This window comes from Phalangium opilio, unplaced genomic scaffold, assembly GCF_054372755.1.
Source record: "Phalangium opilio isolate 3A_F unplaced genomic scaffold, DU_Popi_V2 ptg001170l_1, whole genome shotgun sequence".
Classification (NCBI taxonomy): domain Eukaryota; kingdom Metazoa; phylum Arthropoda; class Arachnida; order Opiliones; family Phalangiidae; genus Phalangium; species Phalangium opilio.
This window is the reverse complement of record NW_028324255.1, coordinates 3745152-3769575: the sequence shown is the minus strand read 5'-3', so window position 1 is coordinate 3769575 and position 24424 is coordinate 3745152. Positions and strand designations below refer to the sequence as shown.

Sequence of the window (24424 nt, the reverse complement as noted above, 5' to 3'; positions counted from 1 at the left end):
TGTGACGTCTCAGATGTGACGTAAAATGTCAGAGTTTTTCCACAATACCTGACGAACATTTAATTTTTGGATTTCCGTGGCGCAATGATTAGCGCGTTTAGCTGTTAACCAATAGGTTGGTGGTTCGAGCCCACCCGGGAGCGGTGTTGTGGGATCTCAAATGTAACGTAAAAAGTCAAAACTTTTCCACAATACGTGACAACCATTTAATTTCTGAGCTTCCGTGGCGCAATGATTAGCGCGTTCAGCTGTTAATCGAAAGGTTGCAGGTTCGAGCCCACCCGGGAAAGGTGTTGTGGGGTCTCAGATGTAGCGTAAAAAGTCAAAACTTTTCCACAATACGTGACAACCATTTAATTTCTGAGCTTCCGTGGCGCAATGGTTAGCGCGTTCAGCTGTTAACCAATAGGTTGGTGGTTTGAGCCCACCCGGGAGCGGTGTTGTGGGATCTCAAATGTAACGTAGAAAACCAAAGTTTTTCCACAATACCTGACGACCATTTTGTTTTTGGGCTTCCGTGGCGCAATGGTTAGCGCGTTCGGTTGTTAACCAATAGGTTGGTGGTTCGAGCCCACCCGGGAGGGGTGATGTGGAATCTCAAATGTAACGTAGAAAACCAAAGTTTTTCCACAATACCTGACGACCATTTAGTTTTTGGGCTTCCTTGGCGCAATGGTTAGCGCGTTTGGTTGTTAACCAATAGGTTGGTGGTTCGAGCCCAACCGGGAGAGGTGTTGTAGGGTCTCAGATGTAACGTAATAAGTCATAACTTATCCACAATACCTGACGACCATTTAATTTTTGGGCTTCCGTGGCGCAATGGTTAGCGCGTTCGGCTGTAAACCAATAGGTTGGTGGTTCGAGCCCATCCGGGAGCGGTGTTGTGACGTCTCAGATGTGACGTAAAAAGTCAAGGTTTTTTCTACAACACCTGACGACCGTTTAATTTTTGGGCTTCCGTGGCGCAATGGTTAGCGCGTTCGGCTGTTAACCAATAGGTTGGTGGTTCGAGCCCATCCGGGAGTGGTGTTGTGAGGTCTCAGATGTAACGTAAAATGTCAGAGTTTTTCCACAATACCTGACGAACATTTAATTTTTGGGCTTCCGTGGCGCAATGATTAGCGCGTACAGCTGTTAATCGAAAGGTTGAAGGTTCGAGCCCACCCGGGAGAGGTGTTGTGGGGTCTCAGATGTTGCGTAAAAAGTCAAAACTTTTCCACAATACGTGACAACCATTTAATTTCTGAGCTTCCGTGGCTCAATGGTTAGCGCGTTCGGCTGTTAACCGATAGGTTGGTGGTTCGAGCCCATCCGGGAGCGGTGTTGTGACGTCTTAGATGTGACGTAAAAAGTCAAGGTTTTTCCACAATACCTGAAGAACATTTAATTTTTGGGCTTCCGTAGCGCAATGGTTAGCGCGTTGGGCTGTTAACCAATAGGTTGGTGGTTCGAGCCCATCCGGGAGCGGTGTTGTGAGGTCTCAGATGTAACGTAAAAAGTCAAGGTTTTTTCCACAACACCTGACGAACATTTAATTTTTGGGCTTCCGTGGCGCAATGATTATCGCGTTCAGATGTTAATCGAAAGGTTGAAGGTTCGAGCCCACCCGGGAGAGGTGTTTTGGGGTCTCAGATGTAGCGTAAAAAGTCAATACTTTTCCACAATACGTGACAACCATTTAATTTCTGAGCTTGCGTGGCTCAATGGTTAGCGCGTTCGGCTGTTAACCAATAGGTTGGTGGTTCGAGCCCATCCGGGAGCGGTGTTGTGGGATCTCAAATGTAACGTAGAAAACCAAAGTTTTTCCACAATACCTGACGACCATTTAGTTTTTGGGCTTCCTTGGCGCAATGGTTAGCGCGTTTGGTTGTTAACCAATAGGTTGGTGGTTCGAGCCCAACCGGGAGAGGTGTTGTAGGGTCTCAGATGTAACGTAATAAGTCATAACTTATCCACAATACCTGACGACCATTTAATTTTTGGGCTTCCGTGGCGCAATGGTTAGCGCGTTCGGCTGTAAACCAATAGGTTGGTGGTTCGAGCCCATCCGGGAGCGGTGTTGTGACGTCTCAGATGTGACGTAAAAAGTCAAGGTTTTTTCTACAACACCTGACGACCATTTAATTTTTGGGCTTCCGTGGCGCAATGGTTAGCGCGTTCGGCTGTTAACCAATAGGTTGGTGGTTCGAGCCCATCCGGGAGTGGTGTTGTGAGGTCTCAGATGTAACGTAAAATGTCAGAGTTTTTCCACAATACCTGACGAACATTTAATTTTTGGGCTTCCGTGGCGCAATGATTAGCGCGTTCAGCTGTTAATCGAAAGGTTGAAGGTTCGAGCCCACCCGGGAGAGGTGTTGTGGGGTCTCAGATGTAGCGTAAAAAGTCCAAACCTTTCCACAATACGTGACAACCATTTAATTTCTGAGCTTCCGTGGCTCAATGGTTAGCGCGTTCGGCTGTTAACCAATAGGTTGGTGGCTCGAGCTCATCCGGGAGCGGTGTTGTGAGGTCTCAGATGTGACGTAAAAAGTCAAGGTTTTTCCACAATACCTGACGAACATTTAATTTTTGGGCTTCCTTGGCGCAATGGTTAGCGCGTTGGGCTGTTAACCAATAGGTTGGTGGTTCGAGCCCATCCGGGAGCGGTGTTGTGAGGTCTCAGATGTAACGTAAAAAGTCAAGGTTTTTTCCACAACACCTGACGAACATTTAATTTTTGGGCTTCCGTGGCGCAATGATTAGCGCGTACAGCTGTTAATCGAAAGGTTGAAGGTTCGAGCCCACCCGGGAGAGGTGTTGTGGGGTCTCAGATGTAGCGTAAAAAGTCAAAACTTTTCCACAATACGTGACAACCATTTAATTTCTGAGCTTCCGTGGCTCAATGGTTAGCGCGTTCGGCTGTTAACCAATAGGTTGGTGGTTCGAGCCCATCCGGGAGCGGTGTTGTGAGGTCTCAGATGTGACGTAAAAAGTCAAGATTTTTACACAATACCTGACGAGCATTTAATTTTTGGGCTTCCGTGGCGCAATGGTTAGCGCGTTCAGCTGTTAACCAATAGGTTGGTGGTTTGAGCCCACCCGCGAGCGGTGTTGTGGGATCTCAAATGTAACGTAGAAAACCAAAGTTTTTCCACAATACCTGACGACCATTTAGTTTTTGGGCTTCCGTGGCGCAATGGTTAGCGCGTTCGGTTGTTAACCAATAGGTTGGTGGTTCGAGCCCTCCCGGGAGGGGTGATGTGGGATCTCAAATGTAACGTAGAAAGCCAAAGTTTTTCCACAATACCTGACGACCATTTATTTTTTGGGCTTCCTTGGCGCAATGGTTAGCGCGTTCGGCTGTTAACCGAAAGGTTGGTGGTTCTAGCCCAACCGGGAGAGGTGTTGTAGGGTCTCAGATGTTACGTAATAGGTCATAACTTATCCACAATACCTGACAACCATTTAATTTCTGAGCTTCCGTGGCTCAATGGTTAGCGCGTTTGGCTGTTAACCAATAGGTTGTTGGTTCGAGCCCATCCGGGAGCGGTGTTGTGAGGTCTCAGATGTAACGTAAAATGTCAGAGTTTTTCCACAACACCTGACGAACATTTAATTTATGGGCTTCCGTGGCGCAATGATTAGCGCGTACAGCTGTTAATCGAAAGGTTGAAGGTTCGAGCCCACCCGGGAGAGGTGTTGAGGGGTCTCAGATGTTGCGTAAAAAGTCAAAACTTTTCCACAATACGTGACAACCATTTAATTTCTGAGCTTCCGTGGCTCAATGGTTAGCGCGTTCGGCTGTTAACCGATAGGTTGGTGGTTCGAGCCCATCCGGGAGCGATGTTGTGACGTCTCTGATGTGACGTAAAAAGTCAAGGTTTTTCCACAATACCTGAAGACCATTTAATTTTTGGGCTTCCGTGGCGCAATGGTTAGCGCGTTGGGCTGTTAACCAATAGGTTGGTGGTTCGAGCCCATCCGGGAGCGGTGTTGTGAGGTCTCAGATGTAACGTAAAAAGTCAAAGTTTTTTCCACAACACCTGACGAACATTTAATTTTTGGGCTTCCGTGGCGCAATGATTAGCGCGTTCAGCTGTTAATCGAAAGGTTGAAGGTTCGAGCCCACCCGGGAGAGGTGTTGTGGGGTCTCAGATGTAGCGTAAAAAGTCAAAACTTTTCCACAATACGTGACAACCATTTAATTTCTGAGCTTCCGTGGCTCAATGGTTAGCGCGTTCGGCTGTTAACCAACAGGTTGGTGTTCGAGCCCATCCGGGAGCGGTGTTGTGAGGTCTCAGATGTGACGTAAAAAGTCAAGATTTTTACACAATACCTGACGAGCATTTAATTTTTGGGCTTCCGTGGCGCAATGGTTAGCGCGTTCAGCTGTTAACCAATAGGTTGGTGGTTTGAGCCCACCCGGGAGCGGTGTTGTGGGATCTCAAATGTAACGTAGAAAACCAAAGTTTTTCCACAATACCTGACGACCATTTAGTTTTTGGGCTTCCGTGGCGCAATGGTTAGCGCGTTCGGTTGTTAACCAATAGGTTGGTGGTTCGAGCCCTCCCGGGAGGGGTGATGTGGGATCTCAAATGTAACGTAGAAAGCCAAAGTTTTTCCACAATACCTGACGACCATTTATTTTTTGGGCTTCCTTGGCGCAATGGTTAGCGCGTTCGGCTGTTAACCGAAAGGTTGGTGGTTCTAGCCCAACCGGGAGAGGTGTTGTAGGGTCTCAGATGTTACGTAATAAGTCATAACTTATCCACAATACCTGACAACCATTTAATTTCTGAGCTTCCGTGGCTCAATGGTTAGCGCGTTCGGCTGTTAAGCAATAGGTTGTTGGTTCGAGCCCATCCGGGAGCGGTGTTGTGAGGTCTCAGATGTAACGTAAAATGTCAGAGTTTTTCCACAACACCTGACGAACATTTAATTTTTGGGCTTCCGTGGCGCAATGATTAGCGCGTACAGCTGTTAATCGAAAGGTTGAAGGTTCGAGCCCACCCGGGAGAGGTGTTGAGGGGTCTCAGATGTTGCGTAAAAAGTCAAAACTTTTCCACAATACGTGACAACCATTTAATTTCTGAGCTTCCGTGGCTCAATGGTTAGCGCGTTCGGCTGTTAACCGATAGGTTGGTGGTTCGAGCCCATCCGGGAGCGATGTTGTGACGTCTCTGATGTGACGTAAAAAGTCAAGGTTTTTCCACAATACCTGAAGACCATTTAATTTTTGGGCTTCCGTGGCGCAATGGTTAGCGCGTTGGGCTGTTAACCAATAGGTTGGTGGTTCGAGCCCATCCGGGAGCGGTGTTGTGAGGTCTCAGATGTAACGTAAAAAGTCAAAGTTTTTTCCACAACACCTGACGAACATTTAATTTTTGGGCTTCCGTGGCGCAATGATTAGCGCGTTCAGCTGTTAATCGAAAGGTTGAAGGTTCGAGCCCACCCGGGAGAGGTGTTGTGGGGTCTCAGATGTAGCGTAAAAAGTCAAAACTTTTCCACAATACGTGACAACCGTTTAATTTCTGAGCTTCCGTGGCTCAATGGTTAGCGCGTTCGGCTGTTAACCAATAGGTTGGTGGTTCGAGCCCATCCGGGAGCGGTGTTGTGAGGTCTCAGATGTGACGTAAAAAGTCAAGATTTTTACACAATACCTGACGAGCATTTAATTTTTGGGCTTCCGTGGCGCAATGATTAGCGCGTTCAGCTGTTAATCGAAAGGTTGAAGGTTCGAGCCCACCCGGGAGAGGTGTTGTGGGGTCTCAGATGTAGCGTAAAAAGTCAAAACTTTTCCACAATACGTGACAACCATTTAATTTCTGAGCTTCCGTGGCTCAATGGTTAGCGCGTTCGGCTGTTAACCAATAGGTTGGTGGTTCGAGCCCATCCGGGAAAGGTGTTGTGAGGTCTCAGATGTTACGTAAAAAGTCAAGGTTTTTACACAATACCTGACGAGCATTTAACCTTTGGGCTTCCGTGGCTCAATGGTTAGCGCGTTCGGCTGTTAACCAATAGGTTGGTGGTTCGAGCCCATCCGGGAGCGGTGTTGTGACGTCTCAGATGTGACGTAAAAAGTCAAGGTTTTTTCCACAACACCTGACGACCATTTAATTTTTGGGCTTCCGTGGCGCAATGGTTAGCGCGTTCGGCTGTTAACCAATAGGTTGGTGGTTCGAGCCCCTCCGGGAGCGGTGTTGTGAGGTCTCAGATGTAACGTAAAATGTCAAAACTTTTCCACAATACGTGACAACCATTTAATTTCTGAGCTTCCGTGGCTCTATGGTTAGCGCGTTCGGCTGTTAACCAATAGGTTGGTGGCTCGAGCTCATCCGGGAGCGGTGTTGTGAGGTCTCAGATGTGACGTAAAAAGTCAAGGTTTTTCCACAATATCTGACGAACATTTAATTTTTGGGCTTCATTGGCGCAATGGTTAGCGCGTTCGGCTGTTAACCGAAAGGTTGGTGGTTCGAGCACAACCGGGAGAGGTGTTGTAGGGTCTCAGATGTAACGTAATAAGTCATAACTTATCCACAATACCTGACAACCTTTAATTTCTGAGCTTCCGTGGCTCAATGGTTAGCGCGTTCGGCTGCTCACCAATAGGTTGGTGGTTCGAGCCCATCCGGGAGCGGTGTTGTGAGGTCTCAGATGTAACGTAAAATGTCAGAGTTTTTCCACAACACCTGACGAACATTTAATTTTTGGGCTTCCGTGGCGCAATGATTAGCGCGTACAGCTGTTAATCGAAAGGTTGAAGGTTCGAGCCCACCCGGGAGAGGTGTTGTGGGGTCTCAGATGTTGCGTAAAAAGTCAAAACTTTTCCACAATACGTGACAACCATTTAATTTCTGAGCTTGCGTGGCTCAATGGTTAGCGCGTTCGGCTGTTAACCAATAGGTTGGTGGTTCGAGCCCATCCGGGAGCGGTGTTGTGACGTCTCAGATGTGACGTAAAAAGTCAAGGTTTTTTCCACAACACCTGACGACCATTTAATTTTTGGGCTTCCGTGGCGCAATGGTTAGCGCGTTCGGCTGTTAACCAATAGGTTGGTGGTTCGAGCCCCTCCGGGAGCGGTGTTGGAGGTCTCAGATGTGACGTAAAAAGTCAAGGTTTTTTCCACAACACCTGACGACCATTTAATTTTTGGGCTTCCGTGGCGCAATGGTTAGCGCGTTCGGCTGTTAACCAATAGGTTGGTGGTTCGAGCCCCTCCGGGAGCGGTGTTGTGAGGTCTCAGATGTAACGTAAAAAGTCAAAACTTTTCCACAATACGTGACAACCATTTAATTTCTGAGCTTCCGTGGCTCAATGGTTAGCGCGTTCGGCTGTTAACCAATAGGTTGGTGGCTCGAGCTCATCCGGGAGCGGTGTTGTGAGGTCTCAGATGTGACGTAAAAAGTCAAGGTTTTTCCACAATACCTGACGAACATTTAATTTTTGGGCTTCCTTGGCGCAATGGTTAGCGCGTTCGGCTGTTAACCGAAAGGTTGGTGGTTCGAGCACAACCGGGAGAGGTGTTGTAGGGTCTCAGATGTAACGTAATAAGTCATAACTTATCCACAATACCTGACAACCATTTAATTTCTGAGCTTCCGTGGCTCAATGGTTAGCGCGTTCGGCTGTTAACCGATAGGTTGGTGGTTCGAACCCATCCGGGAGCGGTGTTGTGACGTCTCAGATGTGACGTAAAAAGTCAAGGTTTTTCCACAATACCTGAAGACCATTTAATTTTTGGGCTTCCGTGGCGCAATGGTTAGCGCGTTGGGCTGTTAACCAATAGGTTGGTGGTTCGAGCCCATCCGGGAGCGGTGTTGTGAGGTCTCAGATGTAACGTAAAAATTCAAGGTTTTTACACAATACCTGACGAGCATTTAATTTTTGGGCTTCCGTGGCGCAATGGTTAGCGCGTTCAGCTGTTAACCAATAGGTTGGTGGTTTGAGCCCACCCGGGAGCGGTGTTGTGGGATCTCAAATGTAACGTAGAAAACCAAAGTTTTTCCACAATACCTGACGACCATTTAGCTTTAGGGCTTCCGTGGCGCAATGGATAGCGCGTTCGGCTGTAAACCAATAGGTTGGTGGTTCGAGCCCACCCGGGAGCGGTGATGTGGGATTTCAAATGTAACGTAGAAAGCCAAAGTTTTTCCACAATACCTGACGACCATTTATTTTTCTGGCTTCCTTGGCGCAATGGTTAGCGCGTTCGGCTGTTAACCGAAAGGTTGGTGGTTCGAGCCCAACCGGGAGAGGTGTTGTAGGGTCTCAGAGGTAACGTAATAAGTCATAACTTATCCACAATACCTGACAACCATTTAATTTCTGAGCTTCCATGGCTCAATGGTTAGCGCGTTCGGCTGTTAACCAATAGGTTGGTGGTTCGAGCCCATCCGGGAGCGGTGTTGTGAGGTCTCAGATGTGACGTAAAAAGTCAAGGTTTTTACACAATACATGACGAGCATTTAATTTTTGGGCTTCCTTGGCGCCATGGTTAGCGCGTTCGGCTGTTAACCGAAAGGTTGGTGGTTCGAGCCCACCCGGGAGCGGTGTTGTGGGGTCTCAGAGGTAACGTAATAAGTCATAACTTATCCACAATACCTGACAACCATTTAATTTCTGAGCTTCCATGGCTCAATGGTTAGCGCGTTCGGCTGTTAACCAATAGGTTGGTGGTTCGAGCCCATCCGGGAGCGGTGTTGTGAGGTCTCAGATGTAACGTAAAATGTCAGAGTTTTTCCACAATACCTGACGACCATTTATTTTTTGGGCTTCCGTGGCGCAATGATTAGCGCGTACAGCTGTTAATCGAAAGGTTGAAGGTTCGAGCCCACCCGGGAGAGGTGTTGTGGGGTCTCAGATGTTGCGTAAAAAGTCAAAACTTTTCCACAATACGTGACAACCATTTAATTTCTGAGCTTCCGTGGCTCAATGGTTAGCGCGTTCGGCTGTTAACCAATAGGTTGGTGGTTCGAGCCCATCCGGGAGCGGTGTTGTGAGGTCTCAGATGTGACGTAAAAAGTCAAGGTTTTTACACAATACATGACGAGCATTTAATTTTTGGGCTTCCGTGGCGCAATGGTTAGCGCGTTCAGCTGTTAACCAATAGGTTGGTGGTTCGAGCCCACCCGGGAGCGGTGTTGTGGGATCTCAAATGTAACGTAGAAAACCAAAGTTTTTCCACAATACCTGACGACCATTTAGTTTTTGGGCTTCCGTGGCGCAATGGTTAGCGCGTTCGGCTGTTAACCAATAGGTTGGTGGTTCGAGCCCACCCGGGAGCGGTGATGTGGGGTCTCAAATGTAACGTAGAAAGCCAAAGTTTTTCCACAATACCTGACGACCATTTATTTTTTGGGCTTCCGTGGCGCAATGATTAGCGCGTACAGCTGTTAATCGAAAGGTTGAAGGTTCGAGCCCACCCGGGAGAGGTGTTGTGGGGTCTCAGATGTTGCGTAAAAAGTCAAAACTTTTCCACAATACGTGACAACCATTTAATTTCTGAGCTTCCGTGGCTCAATGGTTAGCTCGTTCGGCTGTTAACCAATAGGTTGGTGGTTCGAGCCCATCCGGGAGCGGTGTTGTGAGGTCTCAGATGTGACGTAAAAAGTCAAGGTTTTTACACAATACATGACGAGCATTTAATTTTTGGGCTTCCTTGGCGCCATGGTTAGCGCGTTCGGCTGTTAACCGAAAGGTTGGTGGTTCGAGCCCACCCGGGAGCGGTGTTGTGGGGTCTCAGAGGTAACGTAATAAGTCATAACTTATCCACAATACCTGACAACCATTTAATTTCTGAGCTTCCATGGCTCAATGGTTAGCGCGTTCGGCTGTTAACCAATAGGTTGGTGGTTCGAGCCCATCCGGGAGCGGTGTTGTGAGGTCTCAGATGTAACGTAAAATGTCAGAGTTTTTCCACAATACCTGACGACCATTTATTTTTTGGGCTTCCGTGGCGCAATGATTAGCGCGTACAGCTGTTAATCGAAAGGTTGAAGGTTCGAGCCCACCCGGGAGAGGTGTTGTGGGGTCTCAGATGTTGCGTAAAAAGTCAAAACTTTTCCACAATACGTGACAACCATTTAATTTCTGAGCTTCCGTGGCTCAATGGTTAGCGCGTTCGGCTGTTAACCAATAGGTTGGTGGTTCGAGCCCATCCGGGAGCGGTGTTGTGAGGTCTCAGATGTGACGTAAAAAGTCAAGGTTTTTACACAATACATGACGAGCATTTAATTTTTGGGCTTCCGTGGCGCAATGGTTAGCGCGTTCAGCTGTTAACCAATAGGTTGGTGGTTCGAGCCCACCCGGGAGCGGTGTTGTGGGATCTCAAATGTAACGTAGAAAACCAAAGTTTTTCCACAATACCTGACGACCATTTAGTTTTTGGGCTTCCGTGGCGCAATGGTTAGCGCGTTCGGCTGTTAACCAATAGGTTGGTGGTTCGAGCCCACCCGGGAGCGGTGATGTGGGGTCTCAAATGTAACGTAGAAAGCCAAAGTTTTTCCACAATACCTGACGACCATTTATTTTTTGGGCTTCCGTGGCGCAATGATTAGCGCGTACAGCTGTTAATCGAAAGGTTGAAGGTTCGAGCCCACCCGGGAGAGGTGTTGTGGGGTCTCAGATGTTGCGTAAAAAGTCAAAACTTTTCCACAATACGTGACAACCATTTAATTTCTGAGCTTCCGTGGCTCAGTGGTTAGCGCGTTCGGCTGTTAACCAATAGGTTGGTGGTTCGAGCCCATCCGGGAGCGGTGTTGTGAGGTCTCAGATGTGACGTAAAAAGTCAAGGTTTTTACACAATACATGACGAGCATTTAATTTTTGGGCTTCCGTGGCGCAATGGTTAGCGCGTTCAGCTGTTAACCAATAGGTTGGTGGTTCGAGCCCACCCGGGAGCGGTGTTGTGGGATCTCAAATGTAACGTAGAAAACCAAAGTTTTTCCACAATACCTGACGACCATTTAGTTTTTGGGCTTCCGTGGCGCAATGGTTAGCGCGTTCGGCTGTTAACCAATAGGTTGGTGGTTCGAGCCCACCCGGGAGCGGTGATGTGGGGTCTCAAATGTAACGTAGAAAGCCAAAGTTTTTCCACAATACCTGACGACCATTTATTTTTTGGGCTTCCTTGGCGCAATGGTTAGCGCGTTCGGCTGTTAACCGAAAGGTTGGTGGTTCGAGCCCAACCGGGAGAGGTGTTGTAGGGTCTCAGATGTAACGTAATAAGTCATAACTTATCCACAATACGTGACAACCATTTAATTTCTGAGCTTCCGTGGCTCAATGGTTAGCGCGTTCGGCTGTTAACCAATAGGTTGGTGGTTCGAGCCCATCCGGGAGCGGTGTTGTGAGGTCTCAGATGTGACGTAAAAAGTCAAGGTTTTTACACAATACCTGACGAGCATTTAATTTTTGGGCTTCCGTGGCGCAATGGTTAGCGCGTTTAGCTGTTAACCAATAGGTTGGTGGTTCGATCCCACCCGGGAGCGGTGTTGTGGGATCTCAAATGTAACGTAGAAAGCCAAAGTTTTTCCACAATACCTGACGACCATTTAGCTTTAGGGCTTCCGTGGCGCAATGGATAGCGCGTTCGGCTGTAAACCAATAGGTTGGTGGTTCGAGCCCACCCGGGAGCGGTGATGTGGGATTTCAAATGTAACGTAGAAAGCCAAAGTTTTTCCACAATACCTGACGACCATTTATTTTTCTGGCTTCCTTGGCGCAATGGTTAGCGCGTTCGGCTGTTAACCGAAAGGTTGGTGGTTCGAGCCCAACCGGGAGAGGTGTTGTAGGGTCTCAGATGTAACGTAATAAGTCATAACTTATCCACAATACCTGACAACCATTTAATTTCTGAGCTTCCATGGCTCAATGGTTAGCGCGTTCGGCTGTTAACCAATAGGTTGGTGGTTCGAGCCCATCCGGGAGCGGTGTTGTGAGGTCTCAGATGTAACGTAAAATGTCAGAGTTTTTTCAAAACACCTGACGAACATTTAATTTTTGGGCTTCCGTGGCGCAATGATTAGCGCGTACAGCTGTTAATCGAAAGGTTGAAGGTTCGAGCCCACCCGGGAGAGGTGTTGTGGGGTCTCAGATGTTGCGTAAAAAGTCAAAACTTTTCCACAATACGTGACAACCATTTAATTTCTGAGCTTCCGTGGCTCAATGGTTAGCGCGTTCGGCTGTTAACCGATAGGTTGGTGGTTCGAGCCCATCCGGGAGCGGTGTTGTGACGTCTCAGATGTGACGTAAAAAGTCAAGGTTTTTCCACAATACCTGAAGACCATTTAATTTTTGGGCTTCCGTGGCGCAATGGTTAGCGCGTTGGGCTGTTAACCAATAGGTTGGTGGTTCGAGCCCACCCGGGCGCGGTGTTGTGGGATCTCAAACGTAACGTAGAAAGCCAAAGTTTTTTCACAACACCTGACGAACATTTTATTTTTGGGCTTCCGTGGCGCAATGATTAGCGCGTTCAGCTGTTAATCGAAAGGTTGCAGGTTCGAGCCCAACAAGGAGAGGTGTTGTGGGGTCTCAGATGTAGCGAAAAAAGTCAAAACTTTTCCACAATACGTGACAACTATTTAATTTCTGAGCTTCCGTGGCTCAATGGTTAGCGCGTTCGGCTGTTAACCAATAGGTTGGTGGTTCGAGCCCAACCGGGAGAGGTGTTGTAGGGTCTCAGATGTAACGTAATAAGTCATAACTTATCCACAATACCTGACAACCATTTAATTTCTGAGCTTCCATGGCTCAATGGTTAGCGCGTTCGGCTGTTAACCAATAGGTTGGTGGTTCGAGCCCATCCGGGAGCGGTGTTGTGAGGTCTCAGATGTAACGTAAAATGTCAGAGTTTTTTCAAAACACCTGACGAACATTTAATTTTTGGGCTTCCGTGGCGCAATGATTAGCGCGTACAGCTGTTAATCGAAAGGTTGAAGGTTCGAGCCCACCCGGGAGAGGTGTTGTGGGGTCTCAGATGTTGCGTAAAAAGTCAAAACTTTTCCACAATACGTGACAACCATTTAATTTCTGAGCTTCCGTGGCTCAATGGTTAGCGCGTTCGGCTGTTAACCGATAGGTTGGTGGTTCGAGCCCATCCGGGAGCGGTGTTGTGACGTCTCAGATGTGACGTAAAAAGTCAAGGTTTTTCCACAATACCTGAAGACCATTTAATTTTTGGGCTTCCGTGGCGCAATGGTTAGCGCGTTGGGCTGTTAACCAATAGGTTGGTGGTTCGAGCCCACCCGTGCGCGGTGTTGTGGGATCTCAAACGTAACGTAGAAAGCCAAAGTTTTTTCACAACACCTGACGAACATTTAATTTTTGGGCTTCCGTGGCGCAATGATTAGCGCGTTCAGCTGTTAATCGAAAGGTTGCAGGTTCGAGCCCAACCGGGAGAGGTGTTGTAGGGTCTCAGATGTAACGTAATAAGTCATAACTTATCCACAATACCTGACAACCATTTAATTTCTGAGCTTCCATGGCTCAATGGTTAGCGCGTTCGGCTGTTAACCAATAGGTTGGTGGTTCGAGCCCATCCGGGAGCGGTGTTGTGAGGTCTCAGATGTAACGTAAAATGTCAGAGTTTTTTCAAAACACCTGACGAACATTTAATTTTTGGGCTTCCGTGGCGCAATGATTAGCGCGTACAGCTGTTAATCGAAAGGTTGAAGGTTCGAGCCCACCCGGGAGAGGTGTTGTGGGGTCTCAGATGTTGCGTAAAAAGTCAAAACTTTTCCACAATACGTGACAACCATTTAATTTCTGAGCTTCCGTGGCTCAATGGTTAGCGCGTTCGGCTGTTAACCGATAGGTTGGTGGTTCGAGCCCATCCGGGAGCGGTGTTGTGACGTCTCAGATGTGACGTAAAAAGTCAAGGTTTTTCCACAATACCTGAAGACCATTTAATTTTTGGGCTTCCGTGGCGCAATGGTTAGCGCGTTGGGCTGTTAACCAATAGGTTGGTGGTTCGAGCCCACCCGGGCGCGGTGTTGTGGGATCTCAAACGTAACGTAGAAAGCCAAAGTTTTTTCACAACACCTGACGAACATTTAATTTTTGGGCTTCCGTGGCGCAATGATTAGCGCGTTCAGCTGTTAATCGAAAGGTTGCAGGTTCGAGCCCAACAAGGAGAGGTGTTGTGGGGTCTCAGATGTAGCGAAAAAAGTCAAAACTTTTCCACAATACGTGACAACCATTTAATTTCTGAGCTTCCGTGGCTCAATGGTTAGCGCGTTCGGCTGTTAACCAATAGGTTGGTGGTTCGAGCCCATCCGGGAGCGGTGTTGTGAGGTCTCAGATGTGACGTAAAAAGTCAAGGTTTTTACACAATACCTGACGAGCATTTAATTTTTGGGCTTCCGTGGCGCAATGGTTAGCGCGTTCAGCTGTTAACCAATAGGTTGGTGGTTTGAGCCCACCCGGGAGCGGTGTTGTGGGATCTCAAATGTAACGTAGAAAACCAAAGTTTTTCCACATACCTGACGACCATTTAGTTTCTGGGCTTCCGTGGCGCAATGGTTAGCGCGTTCGGTTGTTAACCAATAGGTTGGTGGTTCGAGCCCACCCGGGAGGGTGATGTGGAATCTCAAATGTAACGTAGAAAGCCAAAGTTTTTCCACAATACCTGACGACCATTTATTTTTTGGGCTTCCTTGGCGCAATGGTTAGCGCGTTCGGCTGTTAACCGAAAGGTTGGTGGTTCGAGCCCAACCGGGAGAGGTGTTGTAGGGTCTCAGATGTTACGTAATAAGTCATAACTTATCCACAATACCTGACAACCATTTAATTTCTGAGCTTCCGTGGGTCAATGGTTAGCGCGTTCGGCTGTTAACCAATAGGTTGGTGGTTCGAGCCCATCCGGGAGCGGTGTTGTGAGGTCTCAGATGTAACGTAAAATGTCAGAGTTTTTCCACAACACCTGACGAACATTTAATTTTTGGGCTTCCGTGGCGCAATGATTAGCGCGTACAGCTGTTAATCGAAAGGTTGAAGGTTCGAGCCCACCCGGGAGAGGTGTTGTGGGGTCTCAGATGTTGCGTAAAAAGTCAAAACTTTTCCACAATACGTGACAACCATTTAATTTCTGAGCTTCCGTGGCTCAATGGTTAGCGCGTTCGGCTGTTAACCGGTAGGTTGGTGGTTCGAGCCCATCCGGGAGCGGTGTTGTGACGTCTCAGATGTGACGTAAAAAGTCAAGGTTTTTCCACAATACCTGAAGACCATTTAATTTCTGAGCTTCCCTGGCGCGATGGTTAGCGCGTTGGGCTGTTAACCAATAGGTTGGTGGTTCGAGCCCATCCGGGAGCGGTGTTGTGAGGTCTCAGATGTAACGTAAAAAGTCAAGGTTTTTTCCACAACACCTGACGAACATTTAATTTTTGGGCTTCCGTGGCGCAATGATTAGCGCGTTCAGCTGTTAATCGAAAGGCTGAAGGTTCGAGCCCACCCGGGAGAGGTGTTGTGGGGTCTCAGATGTAGCGTAAAAAGTCAAAACTTTTCCACAATACGTGACAACCATTTAATTTCTGAGCTTGCGTGGCTCAATGGTTAGCGCGTTCGGCTGTTAACCAATAGGTTGGTGGTTCGAGCCCATCCGGGAGCGGTGTTGTGGGATCTCAAATGTAACGTAGAAAACCAAAGTTTTTCCACAATAAATAACGACCATTTAGTTTTTGGGCTTCCGTGGCGCAATGGTTAGCGCGTTCGGTTGTTAACCAATAGGTTGGTGGTTCGAGCCCACCCGGGAGGGGTGATGTGGGATCTCAAATGTAACGTAGAAAGCCAATGTTTTTCCACAATACCTGACGACCATTTATTTTTTGGGCTTCCTTGGCGCAATGGTTAGCGCGTTCGGCTGTTAACCGAAAGGTTGGTGGTTCGCGCCCAACCGGGAGAGGTGTTGTAGGGTCTCAGATGTAACGTAATAAGTCATAACTTATCCACAATACCTGACGACCATTTAATTTTTGGGCTTCCGTGGCGCAATGGTTAGCGCGTTCGGCTGTAAACCAATAGGTTGGTGGTTCGAGCCCATCCGGGAGCGGTGTTGTGAGGTCTCAGATGTGACGTAAAAAGTCAAGGTTTTTCCACAATACCTGACGAACATTTAATTTTTGGGCTTCCTTGGCGCAATGGTTAGCGCGTTCGACTGTTAACCGAAAGGTTGGTGGTTCGAGCCCAACCGGGAGAGGTGTTGTAGGGTCTCAGATGTAACGTAATAAGTCATAACTCAGTGCCGTCTTATCCATTGGGCCCGTTGGGCACTGGCCCAGGGGCCCCTTAAGAACAGGGGCCCCATAATTGTCAAATAATACTCATTTTACATTTCTTGTCAGAAGAAAACCACTAGAAAATATAAACTATTTTCCATCGGTCATTCAGTCTTTTCAATGAAAAATTTGGCCTTCGAACTTGAAAAATGTAAAACTAAAAATCTGAGACCTATAAGATAGTCACCCATTGCCTAGGCTTTTATGTTATCCCTCCTCCCCATGGCCTCACTTCACAACCGCACATCGGCTTATTTATTTAGTTTGAAACCTTCACTTTAAATCAGACTCAGTCTAAACTGTCACTTTGCCCATGCGCAGAGAGAAAACCTGGAATTTTCTCGCTCATTCTCGCTGTTAGGTGGCATGTGGATGTGGGGTACAAGTCTATTTCTTTCCCTGCTGAAAGTAGACAACTCTGTTTAAAATATAATGCCTATTATGAATAAAATTATGGCTGAGATGTTAGACAAACTATAAATAGAGATTATTAGTGATCAAATCAAAAATGAAACATAAAACTTTGAGTGGTGCCCAGAAGATAAAACGAGCTGCGCAGGAGAAAGAGAAAGCTGACAAACTTCGCAAGGTAACATCATGAGAAGTGCTGAGCCTGGTAAAATTACTCTTTCAACAATATCACCGAAGCCCTCAACGACTACCACAGTTCCAACCGACATTGCAGTGGAGTCATCACTTGTTCCTACAACTGATCCAGATGAGGATATTCCACCAGTGGAAGTGCCTAAATGTGAAACGAAAACATCTTCCTTCCAGGAAACAGATGTAGGCTATGGGTAATCGGCAATCCTAACACAGTTGAATGCTGGATTTGAAATGGGCCGACATCTTGTCAGAACCATGAAAAGACCTTTCCAAGATACGCCGAGTGTATAAAGAGGATGGAGATAGCATTAGAATTCCAAGACAAGATATTTGCCAAAAAATGTGTTCAAACGTGAATTACGTAATGGCGATCCAAAAAATGATCGACTTCGATCCAATTCTAAAGGAATTTTCAAGGAAGAAAGTGCACAAATGTTTCTAGCTTTGCGTTCACTATTAAATTTGTAGACTTTCGTTTGAAGGAAATAATAAATATTTTTATTTCTCGATTAATTTGATTTGTATAGGGGATTAGGGGGCCCAATATACTGCACTGCCCAGGGGCCCATATAGCACCAAAGACGGCCCTGTCATAACTTATCCACAATACCTGACAACCATTTAATTTCTGAGCTTCCGTGGCTCAATGGTTAGCGCGTTCGGCTGTTAACCAATAGGTTGGTGGTTCGAGCCCATCCGGAAGCGGTGTTGTGAGGTCTCAGATGTGACGTAAAAAGTCAAGGTTTTTACACAATACCTGACGAGCATTTAATTTTTGGGCTTCCGTGGCGCAACCACCAACCTATTGGTTAACAGCCGAACGCGCTAACCATTGAGCCACGGAAGCCCAAAAATTAAGTGTTCGTCAGGTATTGTGGAAAAACTCTGACATTTTACGTTACATCTGAGACCTCACAACACCGCTCCCGGATGGGCTCAAACCACCAACCTATTGGTTAACAGCCGAACGCGCTAACCTTTGAGCCACGGAAGCTCAGAAATTAAATGGTTGTCAGGTATTGTGGATAAGTTATGACTTTTTACGTTACATCTGAGACCCTACAACACCTCTTCCGGTTGGGCTCGAACCACCAACCTTTCGCTTAACAGCCGAACGCGCTAACCATTGCGCCAAGGAAGCCCAAAAATTTTAAGGGTCGTCAGGTATTGTGGCAAAACTTTGGCTTTCTACGTTACATTTGAGATCCCACACCACCGCTCCCGGGTGGGCTCGAACCACCAACCTATTGGTTAACAGCCGAACGCGCTAACCATTGAGCCACGGAAGCTCAGAAATTAAATGGTTGTCACGTATTGTGGATAAGTTTTGACTTTTTACGTTACATCTGAGACCTCACAACACCGCTCCCGGATGGGCTCGAACCACCAACCTATTGGTTAACAGCCGAACGCGCTAACCATTGCGCCACGGAAGCCCAAAAATTAAATGGTCGTCAGGTGTTGTGGAAAAAACCTTGACTCTTTACGTCACATCTGAGACGTCACAACACCGCTCCCGGATGGCCTCGAACCACACACCTGTTGGTTAACAACCGAACGCGCTAACCTTTGAGCCACGGAAGCTCAGAAATTAAATGGTTGTCAGGTATTGTGGATAAGTTTGACTTTTTACGTTACATCTGAGACCCTACAACACCTCTTCCGGTTGGGCTCGAACCACCAACCTTTCGGTTAACAGCCGAACGCACTAACCATTGCGCCAAGGAAGCCCAAAAATTTAATGGTCGTCAGGTATTGTGGCAAAACTTTGGCTTTCTACGTTACATTTGAGATCCCACACCACCGCTCCCGGGTGGGCTCGAACCACCAACCTATTGGTTAACAGCCGAACGCGCTAACCATTGCGCCACGGAAGTCCAAAAATTAAATGGTCGTCAGGTATTGTGGAAAAACTTTGGCTTTCTACGTTACGTTTGAGATCCCACAACGCCGCTCCCGGGTGGGCTCGAACCACTAACCTATTGGTTAACAGCTGAACGCGCTAACCATTGCGCCACGGAAGCCCAAAAATTAAATGCTCGTCAGGTATTGTGTAAAAACCTTCACTTTTTACGTCACATCTGAGACCTCACAACACCGCTCCCGGATGGGCTCGAACCACCAATCTATTGGTTAACAGCCGAACGCGCTAACCATTGAGCCACGGAAGCTCAGAAATTAAATGGTTGTCAGGTATTGTGGATAAGTTATGACTAATTAAAGCAAAAAGTATAAAAATAATGGTTTCAGTGAACATATGTTATTAAAAATCGAGGTGCATTTTTATTTATTGTTCAATCGAGATGAAATCACTTTTAATGAGTGTTTTATAGGGAATTAAGCTGAATTCGGTCAAACATTTCTCCAGAAAAAAATGCATTCAAAAGTGTACCGAAAAAATCGCATGTTTTTCTTCTTCAAGATACAAAATCCGTGAGTACGATTTCTTATTGAAAATTAATTTTAACAGTTTTTTGAATGAATATCGTTACATTTGCTTGAATTAACGCAAAAATTACAAAAATAATGGTTTCAGTGGTTATATTTGAACATAGAGAACAAATACTCAAAATGTTATTCTCAGGCCGAGTTACGTCGATTTTGAGAATGTTATTAAAAATCGAGGTACATTTTTATTTATTGTTCAATCGAGATGAAATCACTTTTAATGAGTGTTTTATAGGGAATTAAGCTGAATTCGGTCAAAAATTTCTCCAGAAAAAAATGCATTCAAAAAATTACCGAAAAAATCGCAGGTTTTCTTCTTCAAGACACAAAATCCGTGAATACGATTTCTTATTGAAAATTGAATTTTAACAGTTTTTTGAATGAATATCGTTACATTGCTTGAATTAAAGCAAAAAGTATAAAAATAATGGTTTCAATGAATATATTTGAAAATAGTGAAGAAATACTCAAAGTATGCTTCTTTGGCCGTGAAACGTCGATTTTGAAAATGTTGTTAAAAATCGAGGTAAATTTTTAATTATTGTTCAATCGAGATGAAATCACTTTCAATGAGTGTTTTATAGGGAATTAAGCTGAATTCGGTCAAACATTTCTCCAAAAAAAATAAATTCAAAAGTGTACCGAAAAAATCGCATGTTTTTCTTCTTCAAGATACAAAATCCGTGACAACGATTTCTTATTGAAAAATTGAATTTTAACAGTTTTTTGATTGAATATCGTTACATTTGCTTGAATTAAAGCAAAAAGTATAAAAATAATGGTTTCAGTGAACATATTTGAAAATAGTGAAGAAATACTCAAAGTATGCTTCTTTGGCCGTGAAACATCGATTTTGAAATTGTTTGAGATCCCACATCACCGCTCCCGGGTGGGCTCAAACCACCAACCTTATGGTTAACAGCCGAACGCGCTAACCATTGAGCCACGGAAGCTCAGAAATTAAATGGTTGTCAGGTATTGTGGAAAAGTTATGACTTATTACGTTACATCTGAGACCCTACAACACCTCTCCCGGTTGGGCGCGAACCACCAACCTTTCGGTTAACAGCCGAACGCGCTAACCATTGCGCCAAGGAAGCCCAAAAAATAAATGGTCGTCAGGTATTGTGGAAAAACATTGGCTTTCTACGTTACATTTGAGATCCCACATCACCCCTCCCGGGTGGGCTCGAACCACCAACCTATTGGTTAACAACCGAACGCGCTAACCATTGCGCCACGGAAGCCCAAAAACTAAATGGTCGTCAGGTATTGTGGAAAAACTTTGGTTTTCTAGGTTACATGTGAGATCCCACAACACCGCTCCCGGGTGGGCTCAAACCACCAACCTATTGGTTAACAGCTGAACGCGCTAACCATTGCGCCACGGAAGCCCAAAAATTAAATGCTCGTCAGGTATTGTGTAAAAACCTTGAATTTTTACGTCACATCTGAGACCTCACAACACCGCTCCCGGATGGGCTCGAACCACCAACCTATTGGTTAACAGCCGAACGCGCTAACCATTGAGCCACGCAAGCTCCCAGCCGAACGCGCTAATCATTGCGCCACGGAAGCACAAAAGTTAAATGCTCGTCAGGTATTGTGTAAAAACCTTGACTTTTTACGTCACATCTGAGACCTCACAACACCGCTCCCGGATGGGCTCGAACCACCAACCTATTGGTTAACAGCCGAACGCGCTAACCATTGCGCCACGGAAGCCCAAAAGTTAAATGCTCGTTAGGTATTGTGTAAAAACCTTGACTTTTTACGTCACATCTGAGACCTCACAACACCGCTCCCGGATGGGCTCGAACCACCAACCTATTGGTTAACAGCCGAACGCGCTAACCATTGCGCCACGGAAGCCCAAAAGTTAAATGCTCGTCAGGTATTATGTAAAAACCTTGACTTTTTACGTCACATCTGAGACCTCACAACACCGCTCCCGGATGGGGTCGAACCACCAACCTATTGGTTAACAGCCGAACGCGCTAACTATTGCGCCACGGAAGCCCAAAAATTAAATGGTCGTCAGGTATTGTGGAAAAACTTTGGCTTTCTACGTTACATTTGAGATCACACAACACCGCTCCCGGATGGGCTCGAACCACCAACCTATTGGTTAACAGCCGAACGCGGTAACCATTGATCCACGGAAGCTCAGAAATTAAATGGTTGTCAGGTATTGTGGAAAAACTTTGGCTTTCTACGTTACATTTGAGACCCCACAACACCTTTCCCGGGTGGGCTCGAACCACCAACCTTTCGATTAACAGCTGAACGCGCTAACCATTGCGCCACGGAAGCCCAAAAATTAAATGCTCGTCAGGTATTGTGTAAAAACCTTGACTTTTTACGTCACATCTGAGACCTCACAACACCGCTCCCGGATGGGCTCGAACCACCAACCTATTGGTTAACAGCCGAACGCGCTAACCATTGCGCCACGGAAGCCCAAAAGTTAAATGCTCGTCAGGTATTGTGTAAAAACCTTGACTTTTTACGTCAAATCTGAGACCTCACAACACCGCTCCCGGATGGGGTCGAACCACCAACCTATTGGTTCACAGCCGAACGCGCTAACCATTGCGCCACGGAAGCCCAAAAATTAAATGGTCGTCATTTATTGTGCAAAAACTTTGGCTTTCTACGTTACATTTGAGATCCCACAACACCGCTCCCGGATGGGCTCGAACCACCAACCTATTGGTTAACAGCCGAACGTGCTAACCATTGCGCCACGGAAGCCCAAAAATTAAATGGTCGTCAGGTATTGTGGAAAAACTTTGGGTTTCTACGTTACATTTGAGATCACACAACACCGCTCCCGGGTGGGCTCGAACCACCAACCTATTGGTTAACAGCCGAACGCGCTAACCATTGCGCCACGGAAGCCAAGAAATTAAAAGGTTGTCAGGTATTGTGGAAAAGTTTTGACTTTTCACGCTACGTCTGAGACCCCACAACACCTCTCTCGGGTGGGCTCGAACCACCAACCTTTTGAATAACAGCTGAGCGCGCTAACCATTGCGCCACGGAAGCCCAAAAATTAAATGTTCGTCAGGTATTGTGGAAAAACTCTGACATTTTACGTTACATCTGAGACGTCACAACACCGCTCCAGGGAGGGCTCAAACAACCAGTCTTCTGAATTGCAGCTGAACGCGCTAACCATTGCGCCACGGAAGCCCATAAATTAAATGGTCGTCAGGTATTGTGGAAAAACCTTGACTTTTTACGTTACATCTGAGACCTCACAACACCGCTCCCAGATGGGCTCGAACCACCAACCTTTCAGTCGGTTAACAGCCGAACGCGCTAACCATTGCGCCACGGAAGCCCAAATATTAAATGGTCGTCAGGTATTGTGGAAAAACCTTGACTTCTTACGTCACATCTGAGACCTCACAACACCGCTCCCGGGTGGGCTCGAACCTTCAACCTTTTGTCAGGTACGCCACAAGAAATAATGAAGAGATTCCCTGATGTTTTTGACACGGTAGGAAAACTCCCGGGACAACATCACATGAAACTTCGCCCGGATGCGATCCCAACAAGAACACCAGCCCGCAAAATCCCGATCCAACTGATTCCACGGGTTGAAGCCGAAATACAACGCATGGTCGCTGCTCAGGTCATAGTTCCTGTCACCGAACACACAGAATGGCTTCATCCAATGGTAGTGGTTCCCAAACCAGGCAATGACATCCGCATTTGTTTGGATCCGCGCAATTTGAACAAGGCACTATTAAGAGAACACTATCCCATGCCAACATCCCAACAAATCTTCTCTGAGTTATCTGACGCCCAAGTTTTCACCGCATTGGATGCCAAATCGGCCTTTTGGCAAATCGAACTTACACCAGAGAGCTCTCGAATGTGCACCTTTGCAACGCCATTTGGAAATTTCCGATTCACGCGTCTACCCTACGGGATATCCACTGCTTCTGAATACTGCCAAAGGATAATGAATTCTATATTTGGCGATATACCTCGAACACGAATTGCCACAGACGACTTCCTTATACACGGTTCAAACGAAGCAGAACACAACAAAATCCTATATACAGTATTGGAACGGGCACAAAGAAAAGGACTGATGTTTAATTCCAAAAAGATCCAACTAGCCGTTACCTGCATCAAATATCTCGGTCATATCATATCTCCCAAGGGCGTCGAAACTGATCCGGAGAAGGTTGGAGCGATCAGAGAACTACCACCACCAGCGGACAAACCGGCACTACTAAGATTTCTGGGCATGGTTAACTTCATGGCAAATTATATTTCTGGATATTCCGAACGAACTGCTCCCCTACGGCCTCTTCTCAAGCAAGACACAGTATTTCGATGGGACGAAACCCACCAAGACGCTTATGACGACTTGAAACAAGCCATCACTTAAGCGCCAGTGTTAACATTTTACAATCCCAAACTACATAACACTGTATCCGTCGACGCTAGTCAACATGGAATTGGTGCCGTACTTCTGCAGCAAGGCAAACCTATTGAATACGCGTCGATGACCTTTACATCCGCACAAACGCGCTACGCTCAAATTGAAAAGGAGCTGCTCGCCATATTATATGCATGCGAACACTTTCATTATTATGTGGCAGCCGCCCCACTAACAGTGCAGACAGACCACAAGCCGCTGCTTGCCATTATCCGGAAGCCGTTCCATCTTCTCTCTCCAAGGCTCCAGCGCCTAACATTGCGGTTGGCGCGGTATGACCCGACATTAATTTATGTTCCTGGTACCAAGCTTTTCATCGCTGACGCCCTCTCGAGAGTACCACAACCCAACTGCACAATGACAACGGACTTTTTGGAAGGTCCCGCTGCAACAATATATACTCTGACCACTCTTTCCGATGACCGACTCCGCAAGTTCCAACACGCAACAAATCAAGATCCTGACCTGCAACAGATTCAAAGCTACGTGGAAAATGGCTGGCCCTTGCATCACAAGTCAATCCGTCTTCCTGGCGTAAGGGCATTCTGGGCACTACAGGAGGAAATACACTCACAGAACGGACTCCTATACAGAGGCGATCGTCTGTTGGTTCCGGCAATATTACAAGGAGACACTATGAAGCAGATACACGCCATACATC

The 24424-nt window shown here is 46.6% G+C and overlaps 6 non-coding genes across 6 annotated transcripts; 5 read left to right on the top strand and 1 right to left on the bottom strand.

Moving 5' to 3' along the window:
• The first annotated feature begins 805 nt into the window (after window positions 1–805).
• On the top strand, window positions 806–878 carry TRNAY-GUA (transfer RNA tyrosine (anticodon GUA)). The gene has a single exon. It is a non-coding gene; the product is annotated as a tRNA-Tyr (tRNA).
• Window positions 879–1983: 1105 nt separating this feature from the next.
• On the top strand, window positions 1984–2056 carry TRNAY-GUA (transfer RNA tyrosine (anticodon GUA)). The gene has a single exon. It is a non-coding gene; the product is annotated as a tRNA-Tyr (tRNA).
• Window positions 2057–8014: 5958 nt separating this feature from the next.
• On the top strand, window positions 8015–8087 carry TRNAY-GUA (transfer RNA tyrosine (anticodon GUA)). The gene has a single exon. It is a non-coding gene; the product is annotated as a tRNA-Tyr (tRNA).
• Window positions 8088–11542: 3455 nt separating this feature from the next.
• TRNAY-GUA (transfer RNA tyrosine (anticodon GUA)) lies at window positions 11543–11615 on the top strand. Its single transcript has one exon. It is a non-coding gene; the product is annotated as a tRNA-Tyr (tRNA).
• Window positions 11616–15951: 4336 nt separating this feature from the next.
• Window positions 15952–16024, top strand: TRNAY-GUA (transfer RNA tyrosine (anticodon GUA)). The gene has a single exon. It is a non-coding gene; the product is annotated as a tRNA-Tyr (tRNA).
• A 5814-nt stretch (window positions 16025–21838) lies between these two features.
• Window positions 21839–21911, bottom strand: TRNAH-GUG (transfer RNA histidin (anticodon GUG)). The gene has a single exon. It is a non-coding gene; the product is annotated as a tRNA-His (tRNA).
• Between the last annotated feature and the right edge of the window lie 2513 nt (window positions 21912–24424).